Genomic DNA, 9,594 nt, shown 5'->3' with positions numbered 1-9,594 from the left:
ATCAATTGGTATTTATGTTGTTGCAAATGTATTAAACTGATTTCCTTCCATATTTCAGTTCTTTCATTTTCATACAGCATGCATTCAATTATGAAGCTCATTTCGTATTCAATCTCATTTTGGTCGCAAGCAGTGCACTTTCTGCCACTGCAAGGAATTTTTTGGTATTGTCCTTTCTCTATTTCTAAACTATGGGCGCTAATTCTCAATTTTGTTACAACTGCTCTATGTTTTGCAGCTTATTATTGGTGCTCGAAATGAGTTGTGATCGAATTTGAATAATTCAGGATTCAATTCTCGATCCCATTTTCTAATATTTTAATTTTCTACATGTATATGGTCATCATTTTCAAATTGGGTGCATATTAGCTTGCACAACATTACAATTATGGGTGCATGTAAACAAGTTTGTCACTTCTTTGTACAAGTTCATGTTTGACTTGTGCTTCATTCTCTAATTTCCCCACCATGAATACATTGCAAGTGTCATTGAGTAATGCCATAAAAATTAAACACTTTACTTACAAATATTGCAAATTTAGTCATTTAATAAATCTGATTTTTGTTGATACTAGTACAGTCAGTTATTCACTCAATTCATGCAGAAACGATTTACCTGGTCACAAAGACGACATCCATATTACACTTGCAACAGGGACAACATTACTTCATATGTTTACAAAACAACACAACTTTAGGACAGTGATTTATTTTCAACTTTGAAATTAAATAAAATTACATCAAGATAATGTATTCTATTCAAAAATTAGCCCACTAAACATCAATAATGCACTGTAAAATACACATCAAAAAACACTACTACAATGATTAAACCATTTTGCATATTTACACAAAATTTAAATTGAAGAGACTGACAACTACCAGCGACCATTAAAAAAGAAATAGTGTACAATAGTGTGCATAAGGGTCCTGTCATAGGAATACCATTTATAAATTCACACCATTTTAAAATTGTACAGTTTGGAAGAAATTGAGGGCTCACTGTCCATATAGTGCATGACAATCTGTTCAGTTTTGCATGGTTTGGAATTTGATTTTTTTAAAGTAATAGTTATTTACCAGAGTAATATTTAAAATGACATCGTATATCTAAATCCAGTTCTACGCAAATGCCTAAAAACTACCGGGGGTATGCATGTGGAGATGATTTCTTCTTCCACAAATAAACATCATGTATCAAAGGCGTACGATATAATGGAAATGTGTTAAATATTAGTATTGTGAAAATCATCCATTGATGTTAAAATCTGGTAGATCTTCATCACTGTCATCTAAGGAGTAACTATTTAGTAACGGAGAATATGAAGGACTGCCTGCAACATTTGAAGTTGAAAAATCAGAAAGAGAGAATAGCTCTTCTGTGCAAGATGAATTTTTGGACTCAATATCATCTACTAATGTCACATCACTTTCACCAGTAGCTTGCTCACCTATTTGACTGGGTTTTGTACTTTCAAAATCTGTAAAATATAAAATATCACATCACTAATTATCGGACCAGTTTACTGACATTAACACATGCCCAATATCACATCACTGATTATCAGACCAGTTTACTGACATTAACACATGCCCAATATCACATCACTGATTATCGGACCAGTTCACTGACATTAACAAATGCCCAATATCACATCACTAATTATCGGACCAGTTTACTGACATTAACACCTGCCCAATATCACATCACTGATTATCAGACCAGTTCACTGACATTAACACCTGCCCAATATCACATCACTGATTATCAGACCAGAAAACTGACATTAACACATGCCCAATATCACATCACTGATTATCGGACCAGTTTACTGACATTAATACATGCCCAATATCACATCACTGATTATCAGACCAGTTTACTGACATTAACACATGCCCAATATCACATCACTGATTATCAGACCAGTTCACTGACATTAACACATGCCCAATATCACATCACTGATTATCAGACCAGTTTACTGACATTAACACATGCCCAATATCACATCACTGATTATCAGACCACTTCACTGACATGAACACATGCCCAATATCACATCACTGATTATCAGACCAGTTCACTGACATCAACACCCGCCCAATTTCACATCACTGATTATCAGACCAGTTCACTGACATTAACACCTGCCCAATATCACATCACTGATTATCAGACCAGTTTACTGACATTAACACATGCCCAATTTCACATCACTGATTATCAGACCAGTTCACTGACATTAACACCTGCCCAATATCACATCACTGATTATCAGACCAGTTTACTGACATTAACACCTACCCAATATCACATCACTGATTATCAGACCAGTTCACTGACATTAACACCTGCCCAATATCACATCACTGATTATCAGACCAGTTTACTGACATTAACACCCGCCCAATTTCACATCACTGATTATCAGACCACTTCACAGACATTAACACATCACTGGTTATCAAACCAGTTCACTGACATTAATACATGCCCAATTTCACATCACTGATTATCAGACCAGAAAACTGACATTAACACATGCCCAATATCACATCACTGATTATCGGACCAGTTTACTGACATTAATACATGCCCAATATCACATCACTGATTATCAGACCAGTTTACTGACATTAACACATGCCCAATATCACATCACTGATTATCAGACCAGTTCACTGACATTAACACATGCCCAATATCACATCACTGATTATCAGACCAGTTTACTGACATTAACACATGCCCAATATCACATCACTGATTATCAGACCACTTCACTGACATGAACACATGCCCAATATCACATCACTGATTATCAGACCACTTCACTGACATTAACACATGCCCAATATCACATCACTGATTATCAGACCAGTTCACTGACATTAACACCTGCCCAATATCACATCACTGATTATCAGACCAGTTCACTGACATTAATACATGCCCAATTTCACATCACTGATTATCGAACCAGTTTACTGACATTAACACATGCCCAATATCACATCACTGATTATCAGACCAGTTTACTGACATTAACACATGCCCAATATCACATCACTGATTATCAGAGCAGTTTACTGACATTAACACATGCCCAATATCACATCACCGAGTAGCAGACCAGTTTACTGACATTAACACATGCCCAATATCACATCACTGATTATCAGACCAGTTCACTGACATTAACACCCGCCCAATTTCACATCACTGATTATCGGACCAGTTTACTGACATTAACACATGCCCAATATCACATCACTGATTATCAGACCAGTTTACTGACATTAACACATGCCCAATATCACATCACTGATTATCAGACCACTTCACTGACATTAACACATGCCCAATATCACATCGCTGATTATCAGACCAGTTCACTGACATTAACACCCGCCCAATATCACATCACTGATTATCAGACCAGTTCACTGACATTAACACCCGCCCAATATCACATCACTGATTATCAGACCAGTTCACTGACATTAATACATGCCCAATTTCACATCACTGATTATCGATCCAGTTTACTGACATTAACACATGCCCAATATCACATCACTGATTATCAGACCAGTTTACTGACATTAACACATGCCCAATATCACATCACTGATTAGCAGACCAGTTTACTGACATTAACAAATGCCCACTATCACATCACTGATTATCGGACCAGTTCACTGACATTAACACCTGCCCAATATCAGGTCACTGATTATCAGACCAGTTTACTGACATTAACACCTGCCCAATATCACATCACTGATTATCAGACCAGCTTACTGACATTAACACATGCCCAATATCACATCACTGATTATCAGACCAGTTTACTGACATTAACACATGCCCAATATCACATCACTGATTATCGGACCAGTTCACTGACATTAACACCTGCCCAATATCACATCACTGATTATCAGACCAGTTCACTGACATTAACACCTGCCCAATATCACATCACTGATTATCAGACCAGTTCACTGACATTAACACCTGCCCAATTTCACATCACTGATTAGCGGACCAGTTTACTGACATTAACACCCGCCCAATTTCACATCACTGATTATATGACCACTTCACAGACATTAACACATCACTGGTTATCAAACCAGTTCACTGACATTAATACATGCCCAATTTCACATCACTGATTATCGAACCAGTTTACTGACATTAATACATGCCCAATATCACATCACTGATTATCAGACCAGTTTACTGACATTAACACATGCCCAATATCACATCACTGATTATCAGACCAGTTTACTGACATTAACACCTGCCCAATATCACATCACTGATTATCAGACCAGTTTACTGACATTAACACCTGCCCAATATCACATCACTGATGATCAGACCAGTTCACTGACATTAACACATGCCCAATATCACATCACTGATTATCAGACCACTTCACTGACATTAACACATGCCCAATATCACATCACTGATTATCAGACCAGTTCACTGACATTAACACCCGCCCAATATCACATCACTGATGATCAGACCAGTTCACTGACATTAACACATGCCCAATATCACATCACTGATTATCAGACCAGTTTACTGACATTAACACCCGCCCAATTTCACATCACTGATTATCAGACCACTTCACTGACATTAACACATGCCCAATATCACATCACTGATTATCAGACCAGTTTACTGACATTAACACCCGCCCAATTTCACATCACTAATGATCAGACCAGTTCACTGACATTAACACATGCCAATTATCACATCACTGATTATCAGACCACTTCACTGACATGAACACATGCCCAATATCACATCACTGATTATCAAACCAGTTCACCGACATTAACACCCGCCCAATTTCACATCACTGATTATCAGACCAGTTCACTGACATTAACACCTGCCCAATATCACATCACTGATTATCAGACCAGTTTACTGACATTAACACCTGCCCAATTTCACATCACTGATAATCGACCAGTTCACTGACATTAACACCTGCCCAATTTCACATCACTGATTATCAGACCAGTTCACTGACATTAACATCTGCCCAATATCACATCACTGATGATCAGACCAGTTCACTGACATTAACACATGCCCAATATCACATCACTGATTATCAGACCAGTTCACTGACATTAACACCCGCCCAATTTCACATCACTGATTATCAGACCAGTTCACTGACATTAACACCTGCCCAATATCACATCACTGATGATCAGACCAGTTCACTGACATTAACACATGCCCAATATCACATCACTGATTATCAGACCACTTCACTGACATGAACACGTGCCCAATATCACATCACTGATTATCAGACCAGTTCACTGACATTAACACCCGCCCAATTTCACATCACTGATTATCAGACCAGTTCACTGACATTAACACCTGCCCAATATCACATCACTGATTATCAGACCAGTTTACTGACATTAACACATGCCCAATTTCACATCACTGATTATCAGACCAGTTCACTGACATTAACACCTGCCCAATATCACATCACTGATGATCAGACCAGTTCACTGACATTAACACATGCCCAATATCACATCACTGATTATCAGACCACTTCACTGACATTAACACATGCCCAATATCACATCACTGATTATCAGACCAGTTCACTGACATTAACACCCGCCCAATATCACATCACTGATGATCAGACCAGTTCACTGACATTAACACATGCCCAATATCACATCACTGATTATCAGACCAGTTTACTGACATTAACACCCGCCCAATTTCACATCACTGATTATCAGACCACTTCACTGACATTAACACATGCCCAATATCACATCACTGATTATCAGACCAGTTTACTGACATTAACACCCGCCCAATTTCACATCACTAATGATCAGACCAGTTCACTGACATTAACACATGCCAATTATCACATCACTGATTATCAGACCACTTCACTGACATGAACACATGCCCAATATCACATCACTGATTATCAAACCAGTTCACCGACATTAACACCCGCCCAATTTCACATCACTGATTATCAGACCAGTTCACTGACATTAACACCTGCCCAATATCACATCACTGATTATCAGACCAGTTTACTGACATTAACACCTGCCCAATTTCACATCACTGATAATCGACCAGTTCACTGACATTAACACCTGCCCAATTTCACATCACTGATTATCAGACCAGTTCACTGACATTAACATCTGCCCAATATCACATCACTGATGATCAGACCAGTTCACTGACATTAACACATGCCCAATATCACATCACTGATTATCAGACCAGTTCACTGACATTAACACCCGCCCAATTTCACATCACTGATTATCAGACCAGTTCACTGACATTAACACCTGCCCAATATCACATCACTGATGATCAGACCAGTTCACTGACATTAACACATGCCCAATATCACATCACTGATTATCAGACCACTTCACTGACATGAACACGTGCCCAATATCACATCACTGATTATCAGACCAGTTCACTGACATTAACACCCGCCCAATTTCACATCACTGATTATCAGACCAGTTCACTGACATTAACACCTGCCCAATATCACATCACTGATTATCAGACCAGTTTACTGACATTAACACATGCCCAATTTCACATCACTGATTATCAGACCAGTTCACTGACATTAACACCTGCCCAATATCACATCACTGATTATCAGACCAGTTCACTGACATTAACACCTGCCCAATATCAGGTCACTGATTATCAGACCAGTTTACTGACATTAACACCTGCCCAATATCACATCACTGATTATCAAACCAGTTCACTGACATTAACACCCGCCCAATTTCACATCACTGATTATCAGACCAGTTTACTGACATTCACAGCCACCCAATTTCACATCACTGATTATCAGACCACTTCACAGACATTAACACATCACTGGTTATCAAACCAGTTCACTGACATTAATACATGCCCAATTTCACATCACTGATTATCGAACCAGTTTACTGACATTATCACATGCCCAATATCACATCACTGATTATCAGACCAGTTTAATGACATTAACACATGCCCAATATCACATCACTGATTAGCAGACCAGTTTACTGACATTAACACCTGCCCAATATCACATCACTGATTATCAGACCAGTTCACTGACACTAACACCTGCCCAATATCACATCACTGATTATCAGACCAGTTTACTGACATTCACAGCCACCCAATTTCACATCACTGATTATCAGACCACTTCACAGACATTAACACATCACTGGTTATCAAACCAGTTCACTGACATTAATACATGCCCAATTTCACATCACTGATTATCGAACCAGTTTACTGACATTATCACATGCCCAATATCACATCACTGATTATCAGACCAGTTTACTGACATTAACACATGCCCAATATCACATCACTGATTAGCAGACCAGTTTACTGACATTAACACATGCCGAATATCACATCACTGATTATCAGACCAGTTCACTGACATTAACACCTGCCCAATATCAGGTCACTGATTATCAGACCAGTTTACTGACATTAACACCTGCCCAATATCACATCACTGATTATCAGACCAGTTCACTGACACTAACACCTGCCCAATATCACATCACTGATTATCAGACCAGTTTACTGACATTAACACCCGCCCAATTTCACATCACTGATTATCAGACCACTTCACAGACATTAACACATCACTGGTTATCAAACCAGTTCACTGACATTAATACATGCCCAATTTCACATCACTGATTATCGAACAAGTTTACTGACATTATCACATGCCCAATATCACATCACTGATTATCATACCAGTTTACTGGCATTAACACATGCCCAATATCACATCACTGATTAGCAGACCAGTTTACTGACATTAACACATGCCGAATATCACATCACTGATTATCAGACCAGTTCACTGACATTAACACCTGCCCAATATCAGGTCACTGATTATCAGACCAGTTTACTGACATTAACACCTGCCCAATATCACATCACTGATTATCAGACCAGTTTACTGACATTAACACATGCCCAATATCACATCACTGATTATCAGACCAGTTTACTGACATTAACACCTGCCCAATTTCACATCACTGATTATCAGACCAGTTCACTGACATTAACACATGCCCAATATCACATCACTGATTATCAGATCACTTCACTGACATTAACACATGCCCAATATCACATCACTGATTATAAGACCAGTTCACTGACATTAACACCTGCACAATATCACATCACTGATGATCAGACCAGTTCACTGACATTAACACCTGCCCAATATCACATCACTGATTATCAGACCAGTTTACTGACATTAACACCTGCCCAATTTCACATCACTGATTATCAGACCAGTTCACTGACATTAACACCTGCCCAATATCACATCACTGATGATCAGACCAGTTCACTGACATTAACACATGCCCAGTATCACATCACTGATTATCAGACCAGTTTACTGACATTAACACATGCCCAATATCACATCACTGATTATCAGACCAGTTTACTGACATTAACACCTGCCCAATTTCACATCACTGATTATCAGACCAGTTCACTGACATTAACACATGCCCAATATCACATCACTGATTATCAGACCACTTCACTGACATTAACACATGCCCAATATCACATCACTGATTATCAGACCAGTTCACTGACATTAACACCTGCCCAATATCACATCACTGATGATCAGACCAGTTCACTGACATTAACACCTGCCCAATATCACATCACTGATTATCAGACCAGTTTACTGACATTAACACCTGCCCAATTCCACATCACTGATTATCAGACCAGTTCACTGACATTAACACCTGCCCAATATCACATCACTGATGATCAGACCAGTTCACTGACATTAACACATGCTCAATATCACATCACTGATTATCAGACCAGTTCACTGACATTAACACATGCCCAATATCACATCACTGATTATCAGACCAGTTCACTGACATTAACACCCGCCCAATATCACATCACTGATGATCAGACCAGTTCACTGACATTAACACATGCCCAATATCACATCACTGATTATCAGACCAGTTTACTGACATTAACACCCGCCCAATTTCACATCACTGATTATCAGACCACTTCACTGACATTAACACATGCCCAATATCACATCACTGATTATCAGACCAGTTCACTGACATTAACACCCGCCCAATTTCACATCACTGATGATCAGACCAGTTCACTGACATTAACACATGCCAATTATCACATCACTGATTATCAGACCAGTTTACTGACATTAACACCTGCCCAATTTCACATCACTGATTATCAGACCAGTTCACTGACATTAACACCTGCCCAATATCACATCACTGATGATCAGACCAGTTCACTGACATTAACACATGCCCAATATCACATCACTGATTATCAGACCACTTCACTGACATTAACACATGCCCAATATCACATCACTGATTATCAGACCAGTTCACTGACATTAACACCCGCCCAATATCACATCA

This window comes from Saccoglossus kowalevskii, chromosome 19, assembly GCF_978046115.1.
Source record: "Saccoglossus kowalevskii chromosome 19, keSacKowa6.1, whole genome shotgun sequence".
NCBI classification, from domain to species: Eukaryota; Metazoa; Hemichordata; class Enteropneusta; family Harrimaniidae; genus Saccoglossus; species Saccoglossus kowalevskii.
The sequence above is the reverse complement of the archived record's forward strand: the minus strand, read 5'-3'. Positions refer to the sequence as shown.